Source organism: Neofelis nebulosa, chromosome X, assembly GCF_028018385.1.
Source record: "Neofelis nebulosa isolate mNeoNeb1 chromosome X, mNeoNeb1.pri, whole genome shotgun sequence".
Classification (NCBI taxonomy): Eukaryota; Metazoa; Chordata; class Mammalia; order Carnivora; family Felidae; genus Neofelis; species Neofelis nebulosa.
In genome coordinates, this window is record NC_080800.1 from 86,095,499 (window position 1) to 86,114,910 (window position 19,412).

Genomic DNA, 19,412 nt, shown 5'->3' on the forward strand with positions numbered 1-19,412 from the left:
AATTCCATTGTATTTAACTCATTTTGTGTATTGTCCTTTATATGTACTCTCCCAGATATAAATTTCCTTAAGAGATGGACTTTTAAAATTTTATTGAGCTTCATTGAGCTGTAATTTATATAGCATACAATTTACCCATTTAAGGGTACCATTCAATAGCTTTTAATAAATGTATACATTTTTGTAGCCACCACTAGAAAGCAACTTTAAACATTTCCATCATTCCCCCAAAAGTTTGCTCCCCCATGTTTTCAGGCAATCCCTGATCCCAGCCATAAGTAAATACTGATGTACTTTCTGTTTCTATAGTCATGTGGTTTCTAGAAATTTTATATAAATGAAATCATAAAATATATAGTCTTTTGTGTCTGGCTTCATTTACTCAGCACAATGGTTTTGAGGTTTATTCATGTTGTAGCATGTACCAATAACCATTCACATGATGGAAATTTTAGTTGTTTTGGGCTGTTATGAATAATGCTGATATGGGAGGCAGTTCAAGATGGTGATGTATGAAGGGACTGAACTCACCATGGAGACACCAAATCTAAAGCTATATATGAAACAATTTCCTCTGAAAACTACCTAAGAAATTTCTTCACATTGGGCAAAAAAGAAAAAGGCCACACAGTAGTAGGTATGACAGGCTAAGACACAATCTCACCATAAGCCCCACCACTGGTGCATCAATTTACAATCAGGAGAGAATTCCCAAACTTGGAGGTTCTCCCTGAGTAGCAAAGGGTTATTACACTATATCAGGTACCCCCAATTTTTAGTACCTGCAACTGAAATATAAGCCTTCAAATATCTGGTTTTGAAAACAAATGGGGCTCATGTCGCCAAGACCCAAAAGGCTGTAGTCAACTGAAAAACAGCTATTAAAGGACTCATGTGTGGACTCACTCACCACACAGCCCAGCACATAAACAGCTATGTAAAAAGCACCCAGACTTTATGTGACAGAAATTAATTTGTTAATCTTAAAGCACCAGCTGGAGGGTCAAGGGACTCTCAGAATACTAAGGATGTGGGCTAGTGAGCACTGTTTTCACATTCTCCTTCTGACCTGCTAAAGCGATCAGGCACTATTTTTTTCTTCTTTCAATGAGAATAATTTTTGGGTTCTCCCTCTGCTGTGCTCCAGAGCACCAGTGTCTCCCAGATGGGAGCTTTTACACACATCTTGTACCCTGGTTTCGTGTCTGGTGTCCTGGTTTTTTTTCATCCAGCAGATGCCTTTTATTACTATGTTCCAGAGGACAGGGGATTTGTGTTCCTGGGCTCCATGGGACTATAATAATAGGAGAAACAGTTATTCACAGGCTACTACCCCCAGGGCACTGCACAAATAGCAAACTGAAACCAATTCTCAGTCTGTCTGTGAAAGAGGCCTATTTCCTTGTCCTGGAGTTAAAGCCTGAGAAGCAGGTTTCAGGCTCAGGTACTCTTAGGGAACATAGCCTGATAACATATTTGCACTCTGCCTTGCTCCATCTCACTTGTATTTCCCAGAAAGAAGTTTATACCCTTGTCTGGAGCTCCAATCTTTGTGACTGTCACCTAAGGGATACCTCCAACTCACCTGGTCTGAAGACCAGCAGGGTTTATGCTTGTAGCCACAAAGGACTGTATATACTTGCATCCTTTAAAAAGCTGCTGCTTGAGGCTCTGGCTTCCAATCAGCCTGAATCTAAGTGCTGACTCAAATCTTCCCCTGTGGGACACTCATAGGTCTTTACACACCCTCACCTACTGGGAGCGATCAAAAATATAATAGAATATTTGGACAATCAAAAATGTTTGAGAGACATTGAAAAGCTGAGACAGAGTTGAACAACAAGGTTCATCTCCTACATAATGTCACTACTTCAGAACTAGAAGAGGTGGTTATTTCATCTAATGTATAGAAAACAACACAGACACTCAAGTAAAATGAAGAAACAAGAGAAAATGTTCCAAACAAACAAACAAGAAAAAAACCTCAGGGGGAAAAAACTTTAATGAAATAGAAACAACTAATTTATCTGATAAAGAGTTCAAAGTAATGGCCATAGACATGTTCACCAAACTCAAGGAAAGAATGGATGAACACAGTGAGAACTTCAACAGAAAGATGGAAAATATAAGAACATACCAAACAGAAGTCACAAAGTTGAAGAATACAATAAACTGTACTGAAAAATACAATAGAGGGGTTTAACAGCATATTAGATTAAACAGAAGAAAGTATCAGTGAACTTGAACCCAAGACAGTACAATTCACATGATCAGATCAGCAAAAGAGAGAAAAAAAAAAGTGAAAATAGCTTAAGGGACTCAGGGGACAATATCAAGTGGACTAACATTTATGTTATACAGATTCCAGAAGGAAAAGAGAGACAGAAAACTTGAGAAAATTTATTTGAAGAAATAATGGTTGAAAAATGCCTTAACCTGGGGAAGGAAATAGACATCCATATCCAGGGAGCCAAAAATGTCCAAATAAGAAACCCAAAGAGACCCACACCAAGACACATAATTAAAATAGCAAGTTTTCACCAAGGTGACACAGGCAAACCCACCCCATAACACTCTAGGCCTACACCATTTTGGCTTCAGATAGCTTTCTTGGGCACCCCACATGCCAAGCACTCTGGAAACTCTTGGGTTATGTCTGTTTTAGGTTCAGTCATCCTGCCAAATTGTAACCTGTGTGGAGTTCCCAGGAATCTCAGGTGCTTTCCTGCACTGGTTTCAGCCACTCCACCCATGCACCACTAATGTGAAATGCCTTGGAATACTCCTGCCCCTGCCAGCCTTGGCTCCAGCCACCCAGACAGGAAACCCACTGTGCTGAATACTATGGGACATACTGGCTTACACCAATTCATCTTTAGCTGTCCCACTAGGTTATCTTCAGAGTAGAGAGCCCTGAAACACCTGGCTTACACCCTATTACTTCAGCTGTTCTGCCAGGGCAAATTTTGTGTGGACAGCCCAAGAACAATACCAGACCATGCCCATTCTAGCTTTAGCTATCTTGCCAGTATGCTCCCTGCATGGAGCGCCCTAAGATCTCCCAACTTATATCCCACATTGGTGCTAGCAACCACTTCAGGGGACCCTCGGTACAGAGAGTCCAGGAAATCCTGGTTTATATCCACTTCAGCTTCAGTTATCCTGCCAACGTGTCCTCTATAGAGTTTGGGGTGCCTTTAGCTTGCATCCACTTTTAGTTAAGATATCCTGCCAGGGAGCCATCTGTGAGAAGAGCCCAGGGACCTCCTAATCTGCACGCTACACCAGTTCCAGTCACCATGCCAAGGCACGCCCTGAATAGAATGTCTGGGACATAGCAGTTTAGACTCATTTTAGCTTCACCTGTCCTGAGAGGGTGGCCTCAGTTCATAGAACTTTAGACATCCCAGCCTGCATCTGCTTCAACTTTACATGTCCTGACAAGGTGGCTGTTATATGAAATGCCTTAGGACCCCATCCCATGCCAGCTACAGTTCCAGCCAGCCAGCAAAATTCATCAAGCATACACAGTCTATGTAACAGAGTATCATACATAAGACCATTTCTTCCAGTTTAGTAGAAGGAGCTGTTCCACCCAATCGATATAAACAAATACAGAAAGTCAAGCAAAATGGTAATACAGTTGAATATGCTTCAAAATAAAGAATAAGATAAAATCTCTGAAAAAGAACTAAATGAGATGTAGACAAGCCATATGTCTGATAAATTATTTAAAGTAATTATTGTAAAGATATTCACCAGGCTTGAGAAAAGACTGGAAGAACTCAGTGAGACCTTCAATAAAGAGATAGAAAATATAAAAAAGAACCAATCAGAATTGAAGAATACAATAGCTTAAATAAAAAACACACTAGAAGGAATCAATAGTGGATTAGTGGATGCAGAGAATATATCAGTGATTTGGAAGACAAGGCACTAGAAAAAACCTAAGCTGAACAGCAAAAGCAAAAGGAGAATTGAAGTTTTACAAAGGATGGTTTAAGGGATTTCTTGGACAACATCAAGCAAACAATTGCATTATAGGAATCCCAAAAGTAGAAGAAGAGAGAGAAAGCAGTGGAAAATGAAATGGATTTGAAGAAATAATAGCTGAAAACTTCTCTAACATAGGGAGAGAAACAGACATCCAAGTTAAGAAGCACAGAGTTTCAAACAAGATAAACCCACATAGGTCCACATCAAGACACATAATAATTTAAATGTAAAAGGTCAAAGATAAAGAGAAAATCTTAAAAGTTGGGGCGCCTGGGTGGCTCAGTTGGTTAAGTGTCTGACCCTTGATTTCAGCTCCGGTCATGATCTCATGGTCATAAGATTGAGCCCTGTGTTGGGATTCTCTCTCTCCCTCTCTCTCTGACCCTCCCATCCTCATGCTCGCTTACTCTCTCAAAACAATTAACTTTAAAAAAAGAAAATCTTAAACATAGCAAGAAAGAAATAAAAAGTTTTCTAAGAGGAAAACCTGTAAGGAAATGTCATGATATATTCACTACTGAAACAAGAATACTCTACTGGGCAAGTTTATCATTCAGATTTGAAGGAGCAATAGTTTCCCAGACAAACAAGAGATAAAAGAGTTTACCTCCACTAAGCCAGGCTTACAAGAAATGTTAAATGTGATAAGGGAGATAAGATGGGGAGAGGAGAGAGGTAAGCAGAGGAGTAGGAGTATCTAAGTCCCATCTCCTCCCACAAATACAATTAGATAACTATAAAATCATTCTAAATATCCCAGAAATCAACTTGAAGATGGACAGAACAAACTCCACAACAAAATGGAGAGAAGAAGCCACACTGAAGAAAGTAGGAAGTGCAGAGATGTAGTTTGCTGCAGATGGGAGGGAGCCATGATCATGGAGAAAGGAAAGAGAGAGCAGAGCACACAGGGGAAAGCGTCAGGAGAACATTTCCCCAAAGCCATTAGCTTGGAAAATGAGTAGTGCTGATTTTCATGAGTTCTTGCAACCAGCAAGTTCTTGCAACCTTTAATACTGGTGTTTTAAAGGTCAGTGGGCTTGGCTGAGAGAGAGCCCGAGGAAACGGCACTGCTCCTGGACAGAAAGCAGGTAAAAATCCCAGGAGTAGATAGCATGGTAACAGTAAATTAAAGAATGTCTGGGGCACACAGTGGGGAGAATCTTTGCTCTTCTTGGACAGTGTCCTTGAGAGGCAGTGTTCACAGAGATGCCTCTTTGGGGATAAAGGATCTGGCTGGCACCATTTCCCTCCCCCACTCCTCAGCATAAACAGCAAACCACCTGCAGAAAGCATCTCAGTCCCAACACTGGAGGCCTAATTTGCTTACACCAAGTCTCCCTCCCCCACCCTGCTGTCTGACCCTCCCTTTCTCAATCAAGCTTGCCTCAATCCCAGCATGGTGGGCTTCTCCCCCAGAAGACCAGCATAGGCCCCTGTCCACACCACGTCCCTAAAGCCTTGAGTTTTATGAGTCAGCAGGATTGGCTGGGAAGATACTGAACTTCTCCTGTAGAAAAGACAAGCAAACAACCTGGAGACAGACATTATGGAAACAGCAATCTGAAAAATACCTCAGACACACACAGGGGTGAGATTATTGACTCTTCTCAGAGTGCTTCCCTGAGAGGCAGCATTCATGGAGACACCTCTCCAGGGACAAAGGAGCTAGATGATGCCATTTCCCTCCACCAAGCCTCAGCATAAATACAGAGCCACCTGCTTGAAGTAATGCAGTGCTCTTACTGGCTGCCTAACCTGATTACACCAAGTCCCACACCAAGGCTGTCCTTCTTGATCAAGCTTGCCTCAATCCGAGGACATCAGTACCCTTCCCCAGAAAACCGGCAGAAACCCCTGTCCACACCATGTCTCCTGACCAGAGAGTGCTGCAGAACTTTAGTTCTAGTGAAACTAGTATCAGATCCCATTTAAAAAGCAGACCAGGGGCACCTGGGTGGCTCAGTCGGTTAAGCATCTGACTCTTGATTTTGGCTCAAGTCATGATCTCACCATTCATGGGATTGAGCTCCATGTCAGGCTTTGTGCTGACAGCTTGGTGACTGCTTGGGATTCTCTCTCTCTCCCTCTCTCTCTATCTGACCCTCCCCGACTCATGCATGTGTGCACGTGCACGCTCTCTCTCCTTTGAAATAAATAAACATTTAAAAAAAATAAAAGGTAAAAAAGTAAAAACCAGACCAGAGAACACCTAGTTAAAACTTGACACATTCTGGCCAAGGGCCAAACACTGACCACCACAAGCAAGAAGATCCTCTGTAGATGACTAGCCTGAAGAATGCAGCAGCCAAAAAGCAGAGAACACACAACACACACCAGAGACACCCTTTGAAGCACCAGGACCTAGACAATATATGATCTCTATTTCATAAAGCCATTACTCTCAAGAGCAGAAAATATAATGGACTTTTCTAACACAGGGAAGTCCAAGACTTAGACAAAATGCCAACATGGAGGAATATATCAGAAATGAAAGAGTAAGGTTATAGCCAAAGATCTAAGCCAAAGAGATATAAGTAACATGCCTGAAGGAGAATTTAAACCAACAATCACAAGGATTCTAGCTGGGTTTGAGAAAAGAATGGAAGACTTCAGAGAGATCCTTACCATAGAGATAAAAGAGTTAAAAAATAATCAGCATGAAAAACGAAATAACTGAGATTGGCAACAGTCTTGAGGCAATGAGCACAAGCCTGGAAAAAGCAGAAGAATAAGGGATAAAAAGACAAAATAATGGAAAATAATTCCATTTAGAAGACAAAATACTGGAAAATGATGAACTGAACAAAAGAGAAAAAGAATAATTATGGAACACAAGAATAAACTTAAGGAACTCAGTGACTCCATCAAACACAATAACATTAGTATTATAGGAGTCCCAGAAGAAGAAGAGAGAGAAAAGGGGGCAGAAAATATATTCCAGGAAATAATACCTGAAAACGTCCCTAATTTGGGGAAGGAACCAGATATCCAGATCCAGGAGGCACAGAGAACTCCCATCCCAATCAACAAAAGCAGGCCACCAACATGACATATTGTAATGAAAAAGCAGCAAGACAAAAGAATCCTTAACATACAAGGGAACACCCATAAGGCTAGCTGGAGATTTCTCAACAGAAATGTGGCAAGCCAGAAAGAAGTGGCATGATATATTCAAAGTGCTGAATGACAAAAATATGCAGCCAAGAATACTCTATCCAACAAGGCTATCATGCAGAATAAAAAGAGAGATAGTTTCCCAAGCAAAAAAACAAACAAACAAAAACCTAAGAGTTTGTGACCACTGAACCATTCCAGCAACAAATATTAAAGGGGATTCTTTGAGTGGAAAGGTAAGACCAAAAGTGATACAGACTAGAAAGAAACAGAGAAAACCTCCAGAAACAACAAAAGAAGTAATAAAATGGCACTAAATACATATATATTGACAATTACCCTGAATGTAAATGGAATAAATGCTTCAATCAAAAGACATAGGTGTCAGAATGTATAAAAACCAAGACCCGTCTATATGCTGCCAACAAGAGACTCATTTTAGACCTAAAGACACTTGCAGATTTAAAATGAGGGGATGGAGAAATGTTTATCATATAAATGGATGTCAAAATAAAGTGGGAGTAGTAATACTTATATGGGACAAACTATACTTTAACCCAAAGACTGTAACAAGAGGTGGAAAAGGGCACTATATCATAATAAAGGGGGACAATCCAACAGTAAGATATAACAATTGTAAATATGTATGTAACCAACGTGGAACCACCCAAATATATGAAATAATTAATAACAAACATAAAGGAACTCATTTATAATAATACAATAATATTAGGGAATTTTAATGTCCCACTTACATCAATGGACAGATCATCTAAACAGAAAATAAGCACGGAAACAATGGCAGTGGATGACACACTGGACCAGATAGACTTAACAGATATATTCACAACATTCCATCCTAAAACAGCAGAATACACATTATTTTCAAGTGCACATGGAACATTCTTCAAAATAGATCACATACTAGATCACAAATCAGGTCTCAACAAGTACAAAAAGATTGAGATCATAGCATGCATATTTTCTGACTACAGTGCAATGAAACTTGAAGTCAACCACCAGAAAAAGTTGGATAAACCACAAATACATGGAGGTTAAACAACATGCTACTAAACAATGAAAGGGTGAACCAGGAAATCAAAGAAGAAATTTTAAAAGTACATGAAAGCAAGTAAAAGTGAAAACACAGTGGCCCAAAATGTTTGGGGTGCAGCAAAAGAGGTTCTAAAGGGGAGCATATAGCAAAACAGGCCTACCTTAAGAAGCAAGAAAAATCCCAAACAGAAAAATTAACCTTACATTTAGAGGAGCAAGAAAAAAACACACAAAACTAGCAGAAAGAGGGAAATAATAAAGATTACAGCAGAAATAAATGATATAGAAACTAAAAACCAACATAATAGATCAATGAAAGCAGGACCTTGTTTTTTGAAAAAAAAATAATAAAATTGATAAGCCCCTAGTAAGGCTTATCAAAAAGAAAAGCAAAAGAAAAAAAACCAAAATAAATAAAATTACTAATGAGAAAGGAGAAATAACAATCAATACCACAAAAATACAGACAATTATGGGGAGCCTGGGTGGCTCAGTCAGGTGAGCATCTGACTTCGGCTCAGGTCATGATCTCACAGTTTGTGAGTTCGAGCCCCGCATCTGGCTTGGCGCTGACAACTCAGAGCCTGGAGCCTGCTTTGGCTTCTGTGTCTCCCTTTGTCTCTGCCCCTCTCCCGCTCATGCTTTGTCTCTCAAAAATAAATAAGTGTTAAAAACTTTTTAGAAATACAGACAATTATAAGGAAATATTATGAAAAACTATATGCCAACAAAGTGAACAACCTGGAAGAAACAGATAAATTCCTAGAAACATAAACTACCAAAGCTGAAACAGGAATAAATAGAAAATTTGAGCACACCAACAACTAGCAAAAAAACAAAAACAAAAACAAAAAAAACAAAAAACATTGAATCAGTAATAAAAAAAATTCTCCCAGGAAACAAAAAGCCCAGGACCAGATGGCTTTACAGGTGAATTCTTCCAAACAGTTAAAGAACCATTAATACTTATTCTTCTCAAACTATTCCAAAAAATAGAAAAGGAAAGAAAACTTTGAAATTCATTTCATGACACCAGCATTACCCTGATACCCAAACCTGATAAACACTCCACTAAAAAATAGAACTATAGGCCACTATCTCTGATGAACTGGATGCAACAATTCTTAGTAGAATACTAGCAAACTGAATCCAGCAGTACATTAAAAGAATCATTCACTACGATCGAGTGGGATTTATTCCTCGGCTGCAAAGGTGGTTCAATAGTCACAAATCATTCAACGTGATACACCACATTGATAAAAGAAAGGATAAAAACCATAAGATCTTTTCAATAGATGCAGAAAAAGTATCTGACAAAGTACAGCATCCATTCATGAAAAAAACTCTCAACAATGTAGGGTTAGAAGGAACATACTCAACATAATAAAGGCCATATACGAACAACCCATAGCTAATATGATCCTCAACAGAGAAAAACTTATAGCTTTTCCTCTATGGTCAGGAACATAGCAGGGATGTCCAATCTCACTACTGTGTTATTTAGCATAGTTTTGGAAGTCCTAGCCTCAGCAACCAGATAACAGAAAGAAATAAAAGGCATACAAATTGGCAAGGAAGAGGTAAAACTGTAACTTTTGGAGATGACTTGATACTCTACATAGAAAACCTGAAAGACTCCGCACACACACACACACACACGCAAAATTGCTAGAACTGATACACGAATTCAGTGAAGTTGCAGGATACAAAATCAATATGCAGAAATCTGTGCTGATAGTTTGGAGCTTACTTGAGACTCTCTCTCTCTCTCTCTCTCTCTCTCTCTCTCTCTCTCTTCTCTCTCTGTCCCTCCCCCACTCACTTGCTTGCTCTCTATCTCAAAAATAAATCAACTTAAAAATAAAAATGAATTTTTAACATCCAAGATATATAAAGAACATGAAGCTCAACACTCCAAAAATAAATAATCCAATGTATAGAATAGAAATTTTTGCAAAGAAGACATGCAGATGGCCAACAGACACATGAAAAAGATGCTCAACTTCATTCATCATCAGAAAAATTCAAATCAAAACTACAATGAGATATCATCTCACACCAGTAAGAATGGCTACAATTAGCAACACAAGAAATAACAGGTGTTGCCAAGGATGTGGAGAAAGCCGACCCCTCTTGCACTGTTGGTGGCAATCCATATTGGTGCAGCCACTCTGGAAAAGAGTATGGAGATTCTTCAAAAATTTAAAAATATAAATACAACTATGATCTAGTAATTGCACTATTAGGTATTTACCCAAAGAATACAAAAGTATTAATTCAAAGGGATACATGGACCCCAATGTTTATAGCAGCATTATCAACTATAGCCAAATTATGGGAACAGCCCAAATGTCCATTGACTGATGAATGGATAAAGAAGCTGTGATATATATATATATATATATATATATATATATATATATATATCACTCATATATCGAATTTAAGAAACAAAACAATCATAAAGGTAAAAAGAGAGAGGTAAACCAAAAAACAAACTCTTAATTATAGAGAACAGACTGATGGCTACCAAAAGGGAGGTGAGGGGTTTGGGTTAAATAGTTGATGAGGATTAAGGAGCACATTAGAATCAGTGTATTGCACACCTGAAACTAATATTACTCTGTATCTTAACTAACTGAAATTTAAATAAAAACTTTTTAAAAAGGATATTTTAAAATTTTTTTTTTTTCAACATTTTTAATTTATTTTTGGGACAGAGAGAGACAGAGCATGAACGGGGGAGGGGCAGAGAGAGAGGTAGACACAGAATCAGAAACAGGCTCCAGGCTCCGAGCCATCAGCCCAGAGCCCGACGCGGGGCTCAAACTCACAGACCGCGAGATCGTGACCTGGCTGAAGTCGGACGCTTAACCGACTGCGCCACCCAGGCGCCCCAAAAAAAGGTAAACCTTTAAGTGGAAAATTGGAAATAATTAGACATAATAAAATTATGAATAACAAGATGTAAAATATGACAACCATCTTCCATGTGTTGGTGTAAAAAAAAGGAATGTATATTTTTTCTTTTTTTTAAGAATGTGTTTGAAGTTAAATGACCATCAAATTAATGTAGACTGCTATTAACTTAGGATGTTATATATGAACCACATTGTTGCCTATGATATATACAAAAAGTTAAAAACAACAACAACAACAACAAGGAAAGCCAAACATAACACTATAGAAACCCATCAATCACAAAGAAAGACAGCAAAATAATAAGAAAGGAACAGAGAAGAACATTAAAAACAATCAGAAAACCAATAACAAAATGGGAATAAGTGCATAAGTATCAATAATTACTTTAAATGTAAATGGCCTTAATGCTCCAATCAAAATACATAGGATGACAAAATGGATTAGCAAATAACAAGAGCTATCTCGGGGTGCCTGGGTGGCTCAGTTGGTTAAGTGACCAACTTGGACTCAGGTCATGATCTAGCAGTTTGTGAGTTCTAGCCCCACGTTGGGCTCTGTGCTGACAGCTCAGAGCCTGGAGCCTACTTCAGATTCTATGTCTCTCCCTCTCTCTACCCCTCCCCTGCTCACACTCTGTGTCTCTCTGTCTCTCAATAATAAATAAACGTTAAAAAATTAAAAAAAAAACAAATAACAGGAGCTATCTCTATACTGCCTCAGAAAGACTCACTTCAAATCTAAAGACACATACAGACTGAAAGTGAAGGAATGGAAAAACATTTACCATGCAAATGGAGACAGCAAAAAAGCTGGGGTAGTAGTAATTAAAGGTAAAGGAAACTTTAAAACAAAGGCTGACACAAGAGACAAAGAAGTGCATTACATTATGATAAAGAGATTAATCCAATAAGGGGATATAACAATTATAAATGACTACACATGCAACACTAGAACACCTAAACACATAAAACACTTATTAACTGACATACTGAGAGAAGTAAATGGTAATATAAATTACCATAGAGGACTTTAACACCCACTTACACCAATGGATAGATTATCCAGGCAGAAAATCAACAAGGAAATGGTGTCATTTGATGACACATTGGACCAGATTCATATTACATATATATAGAACATTCCATCCCCACACAACAGAATACATATTCTTTTCAATTGCACATGGAAAATTCACCAGAATAGATTACATACTAGGCCACGAAACAAGTCTTAAAAAAAATTAAGAAGATTGAAATCATGCCATGCATCTTTTCCAGCAACAACAGTATGAAACTAGATATAAATCACAAGACAAAAAACTGGGAAAAAAACACAAACATATGGAGAATAAACAGCATGATATTAAATAACCAGCATGTCAATGAACTAATTAAGGAAGAAATAAAAAAATGCTGGAGACGAACTAAAATGAAAACACAAGAGTCTATAATCTTTAGGACACAGCAAAAGCAGTTTTTAGAGGGAAATATATAGCAATAATAGGCCTATATCAAGAAACAAGAAAAAGCTCAAATAAACAATCTAACTTCACACCTAAAAAAACTAGAAAAAGAAGAACAAAGCCTAAGGGGTAAAAGGAAGGAAATAACAAAGATCAGAGCAGAAATAAATAACATAGACTTAAAAACACAGAAAATAATCAATTAAACCAAAAGATGGTTCTTTGAAAAGATAAGCAAAATTGATAGACTTAACGAGATTCATCAAGAAAAAGAGAGAAAGACTGAAGTAAATAAAATCAGAAACAAGATAGGGGAAATAACAACAGACACCACATAAATACAAAAGATTAAAAGAGAATACTAAGAAAAATTGCAAGACATTGAATAACCTACAAGAAATGGATAAATTCCTAGAAACATACAATATTCCAAAACTGAACCAGGAAGAAATAGAAAATCTGAGCGGGCAGATTGCAAGTAATAAAAATGAATCATTAATCAAAAAAACTATCAAAACATTAAAACCCAGGACCGGATGGATTCACAGATGAATTCTACTAAATATTTAAAGAAGATTTAATACCTATTCTTTCAAACTATTCCAAAAATAGAAGAGGAAGAAAAGCCTCCAAATGCATTCTAAAAGGCCAGCATTACCCTGATATCTAAACCAGACAAAAACTACAGAAAACTACAGGTTAATACTCCTGATAAACATACATGCAAAATCCTCAACAAATATTAGCAAACCACATACAACAGTATACTAAAAAGATCATCCAATATGATCAAGTGGGATTCATTCCAGAGATGCAAGTATGGTTCAACATTTGCAAATCAATCAGCGTGATATACCATATCAACAAAGTGAGGGATAAAAATCATATGATAATCTCAATAGATGCAGAATGAGCATTTGACAAAGGATAGCATCCATTCACAATAAAAACTCTTTAAAAAGTGGGGATAGAAGGAACATACCTTGACATAATAAAGGCCATGTATGAAAAACCCTAAGCTAGTGGTGAAAAATGGAGAGCTTTTCCTCTAAGATTAGGAACAAGACAGGGATGTCTCTTCTCTCCACTTTATTCTAAATAGCACAGGAAGTCCTAGCCACAGAAATAAGACAAGATAAGAAAATAACAGGCATCTTTATTTGTAAAGAAGAAATTAAACTGCCGCTACTTGCAGACAATAGAATGCTATAGAAAATCCTAAAGATTCCATAAAAAAACTACCAAAAGTAATATATGAATTCAGTAAAGTTGCAGAATACAAAATTAATATCCAGAAATTGGTAGCATTTCTATACACTAATAATTCAGTAGCAAAAAGAGAAATTAAGAAAACAGCACTATTTACAATTATGACCAAAACAATAAAATACCTAGAAATAAATTTAACCAAAGAGGTGAAAGACTTGTACTCTGAAACTTGTAAAACAGTGATTAAAGTAAGTAATGATGACATAAATGCAAACCATGCTTATGGATTGGAAGAATTAATTTTGTTAAAATTTCCATATTACCCAAAGCAATACAGATTCAATAAAATCACTATCAATATACCAACACCATTTTTCACAAAACCAAAATAAATACTAAAATTTGTAGGGAGCCATAAAAGACCCTAAATAGCCAAAGCAATCTTGAGAAAGAAAAACAAAACCTGGAGGTATCACAATTCCATATTTCAAGATATACTACAGAGCTGCAGTAATTAAAACAGTGTGATATTGGGACAAAATAGACATATAGGTAAATAGAAGAGAGTAGAGAGCCCAGAAATAGATCCACCATTTATATGGTCAATAAATCTATGACAAAGGAGGCAAAAATATACAATGGGGAAAAGACAGTCTCTTCAATAAATGGTGCTGTTGGAAAGTTGGACAGCTGCATGCAAAAAAATGAAAGTGGACCACCTTTTAACAGCATTATAAAAATAAACTCAAATTGGATTAAGGGCCTAAATGTGAGACATTAAACCATAAAAATTCTAGAAGAGAACACAGGCAATAAGTTCTGTCACATTGGCCATAGCAACATTTTTTTCTAGATATGTCTCCTAAGGCAAGGAAACAAAAGCAAAAATAAATGTCATCAAAATAAAAAGCAAAGGAAGTCAACAAAACAAAAAAGCAACCTACTAAATGGGAGAAAATATTTGTAAATGATATATTTAGTAAGAAATTAATCTCCAAAATGTATAAAGAACTTATATAACAACACCAAATCATCACCATCATCATCATCATCATCATCATCATCATCATCATCATCTTATCACAAAGTGTTCAGAGGACCAAAAAACGCATGAAAACATGCTCAACATCACTAATCATCAGGGAAATGCAAATCAAAACCACAATGAGATATCATCTTACACCTTTTAGAATGGCTCAAATCAACAAGACAAGAAATAAATGTTGGCAAGGATGTGGAAAAAGGGGAAATTTTGTGCACTCTTGGTGGGAATGTAAATTGGTGCAGCCACTATGGAAAATAGTATGGAGATTCCTTAAAAAATTAAGAGTAGAACTACTATATAATCCAACAATTACACTTCTGGGTATTTATTTTTTTTAAAAAAAACACTAACTTAAAAATATATCTGCACCCTAATGTTCATTAAAGCAATGTTTAAAATAGCCAAGATATGGAAACAAACAAGTGTCCATCAATGGATGGACAGTGTTTATCAATGGATGAGTGGTATCACTATTTATTCATTTTCACACTTGATTAATATTTTATGGTATGAATGTACCAGAGTTTATCCCTTCACCTGTTGGTGAACATTTGGACTATTTCCAGTTTTTGGCTATTTACAAATAAAGCTGCTATGAATATTCATGTACATTTCTTTGTATGAACATATGTTTTGTTGCCTGTCTAGACTTAAGAAAGTGATAGAGAAATTGTTAGTAATACAGATTAATCCTACAAGGATTATCTAAAATCATTCTCTTGTGAACAGCACAAAACACTGAGAAACTTATGAAGTTCTTTTTATTTTTATAATTTTCAGCCTACTGTACTATCCCCTTTAGATACAAATATGAGCTGGTCATTTCTACTAGTAGGGTATAAAATACCAAGGGAATGACTTTGAAAATATCCAGAGACAAAACAATACAGTAGCAAACATATGCAAATAGTAGCTAAGTGTTTTCACATGGAAATAAGCTGTCTTTTAGAAAGCTTGGGTTGATTCCGTTTCACATTATTTCTCAATGCAGAGATCCTTCACATACCTTTTGGAAGAGAAGATACCCACACCCTTGCACACAGAGTCTCAATATCTGACACAAAAGCTAATGGTTTTGGTGCTCTCCTCAGAGTATTGCATATGATGGTTAAATGGTTTTTCTGTTTTAGTCATTGACAAAAATTATTCAGGATATTTATTCAGCATTTGCTGAATATTTATTTCACAAGAACAGTCTGATGGGAGAGTAAAAACATTCCAAGAAGAAATTGCTGCTATAGTCAGTACCCATTGTATAGTACCAAAGAAAGGCAGAATCTGTCATTTTGATACACCACCTCAAGGAAGTCCCTATTTGTACATTGCTATAATTGTCTTTCTCCATTAAAATCAAAAGAGATCTTAGCATCTACATGCTAGGAATTACTATAAGGTATTTTATTTGATATATTCTTCAACATAGCCCAAAAGAATGACAACCAGAATTTATACATATGTATGTATGTGTGTGTGTGTGTGTGTGTGTGTGTGTGTATATATATATATACTGGTAGTTTTCACAACTGGGATTATTTATAATAATGTTTATCATAGTCTCTGGATTTGCTGTCATCTGGTTTGATGTCCCTTAATAGCTTCAATTTCATGGGAATCAAGAGCAGTAAGGCATAGAAAAGACACTGTATTCAGGTTTAGAGAACACAGGACCTGCTTGGATAAATCATACCTACTTTAGAATACAGGAAATATTTATAGTGCATTGATAAGAGAAGGCTATTATCACACTGGGTTCATAAATTTAAAAAGGATATGAAATTGACAAAGCCAGAATTAACACTTATCTATCCCAGTATACATATCAGATTATGCTTCAAATTTAATTTCTTGAAAGACCAAGCCTCGGAAGGAAAACACCACCATGCTAAATTTGGATGGCACTTTTGAATTTACCAAGTACTTTTGTAAACACTGGCTTACTTTAGCTTCCCAAATATCACCATCCTTATTACATGTGTAACAGTTAGTTTATAAAGTGTTAGGTAATCTGCCCAGAGCCAGATAATCTGCTTTTTCATGCTGTATCCAAAACCAGGATCCAAATCTCCTGTGCACTTTCCACTATACAAGGCTATATCTTTCATTTCTACATAAGCTTATATCACAGAGCACATGTTCAAAGCAACAATTAATAACCTTGTTTCATATTTGTGTTAGACATACATGACAGACTATTGATACCAAAAGTTTTGACAATAATTGAATGATCCCAAAGGTCCACAATATGTCATTTTGCTGAGATAATACATTTGCACTATAGAAAGATCAATATACAAGTTACTTATAATAGTTAAGCTCAGCCTATTATCCAGGAACTACATGTCTATGAGGTTCTTTTAATTTCCACTTTGTCTTAATGTAGAACCTAACTCCCATTAAAATTGTTTCTTTATGAAAATCGTCCTCAAAGAAAACCATGTGCTAATTATGGTTATTAAATAGAAAGAGTCCCAGAAAGTAATGATTCTTAGAACATGAAAGTTACAGATCAATTTAAGAATAGAATGGTGAATATGTCTACATCTCAGAGTAATTATGGGAACGAATCCACTCTACAAGGAAAAATATTTTTGAAATTATCTGGTTCTTCAATGATGGCAAAAATTGCATACTATGGAGAAAATGATATGCTACATTATGATTAATGAATTGGGGGGTTCTTTTGTCAGAAATGTCTAGACTGTGCTCTTTATACCATTCTTCTCTTATTAACCTACTTTGCAAGAAGAAAATACAATCAATTCCAGCAGAAAATAATTGCTATATATTGATGATAAATTTACAATTAAAACAAAGTTTTTAGCTATAATCACAAAGATGAATAATAAAAAATGTTGCAGTAGTGCCTAGAATTATTTAAATACTATGAGCAAACTCCAAGAATAAAAAAGACAATGTTGAGACTGATTTCCCTACATGCACTTTTTATAAACAGTTTTGAACTAAAAAATTCTCTCTCTGATTTGCATTATCCAATTTTTCTTAGAATAGACAATCATCAGAATAAACAAATTTTCCCTTTGCAATCCTAATAGTGGGTAGCTTATTATATGCTTTCTCACCAATAAAAAATTAACTTATACTTTTGATTAATGTTAACTTCAAAGGCAAGTCCAAGTAAGCAATAATTAATACTCTTAGAAAAGTAAAGGACAGTTCTTTCCATTTGATTCCTCTTTATTAGTTCCTGGTAAGGAGGCAGTAAAAATAAGCCGCTCTAAAAACTGATTAACTTTATTTATTTTTTCATTTTTGATAATATCTTAATTTTGAAATTTCCCAGAAATCCTTGTGATTAAATTTTTTCTCATGTACAGTGATAAAATGATTGGTACTTTGTCTCACAGGATCCCCCTTAGGATCTCTTGTAGGGCTGGTTTAGTGGTGACAAATTCCTTCAGTTTTTGTTTGTTTGGGAAGACCTTTATCTCTCCTTCTATTCTAAATGACAGACTTGCTGGATAAAGGATGCTCGGCTGCTTTTTTTTTCTGTTCATCACATGGAAGATCTCCTACCATTCCTTTCTGGCCTGCTAAGTTTCAGTAGAGAGATTAGTCACAAGTCTTATAGGTCTCCCTGTATATGTTAGAGCACGTTTATCCCTAGCTGCTTTCAGAATTTTCTCTTTATCCTTGTATTTTGCCAGTTTCACTATGATATGTTGTGCAGAAGATTGACTCAAGTTACGTCTGAAGGGAGTTCTCTGTGCCTCTTGGATTTCAATGCTTTTTTCCTTCTCCAGATCCAGGAAGTTCTCAGCTATTATTTCTTCAAGTACACCTTCAGCACCTTTCCCTCTCTCTTCCTCCTCTGGAATACTAATTATGTGTATATTATTTCTCTTTAGTGCATCACTTAGTTCTCTAATTTTCCCCCTCATACTCCTGGATTTTTTTATCTCTCTTTTTCTCAGCTTCTTCTTTTTCCATAATTTTATCTTCTAGTTCACCTATTCTCTCCTCTGCCTCTTCAATCTGAGCCGTGGTTGTCTCCATTTTATTTTGCAACTCGTTGATAGCATGTTTTAGCTCCTCCTGGCTGTCCCTTAGTCCCTTGATCTCTGTAGCAAGAGATTCTCTGCTGTCCTTTATACTGTTTTCAAGCCCAGCGATTAATTTTATGACTATTATTCTAAATTCACTTTCTGTTATATTGTTTAAATCATTTTTGATCAGTTAGTTAGCTGTTGTTATTTCCTGGACGTTTTTCTGAGGGGAATTCTTCCATTTCGTCATTTTGGGCAGTCCCTGGGGTGGTGCGGGACTGTGGGGCACTTCCCCTGTGCTGTCTTGAATAACTTGCGTTGGTGGGCGGGGCCGCAGTCAGACCTGATGTCTGCCCCCAGCCCACCACTGGGGCCACAGTCAGACTGGTGTGTGCCTTCTCTTCCCCTCTCCTAGGGGCGGGATTCACTGTGGGGTGGCGTGGCCCCTCTGGGCTACTTGCACACTGACAGGCTTGTGGTGCTGGGGATCTGGCTTATTAGCTGGGGTGGATCGGCAAGGTGCACAGGGGCGGGAGGGGCAGGCTCAGCTAGCTTTTCCTTCAGAGATCTGCTTCGGGAGGGGCCCTGCAGCACTGGGAGG

The 19,412-nt window shown here is 36.9% G+C and overlaps 1 protein-coding gene across 1 annotated transcript in view; it reads left to right on the top strand.

Moving 5' to 3' along the window:
- Nucleotides 1-19,412, top strand: part of IL1RAPL2 (interleukin 1 receptor accessory protein like 2) — a 1,151,998-nt gene that overhangs the window by 1,079,841 nt on the left and 52,745 nt on the right. The window lies entirely within an intron of this gene.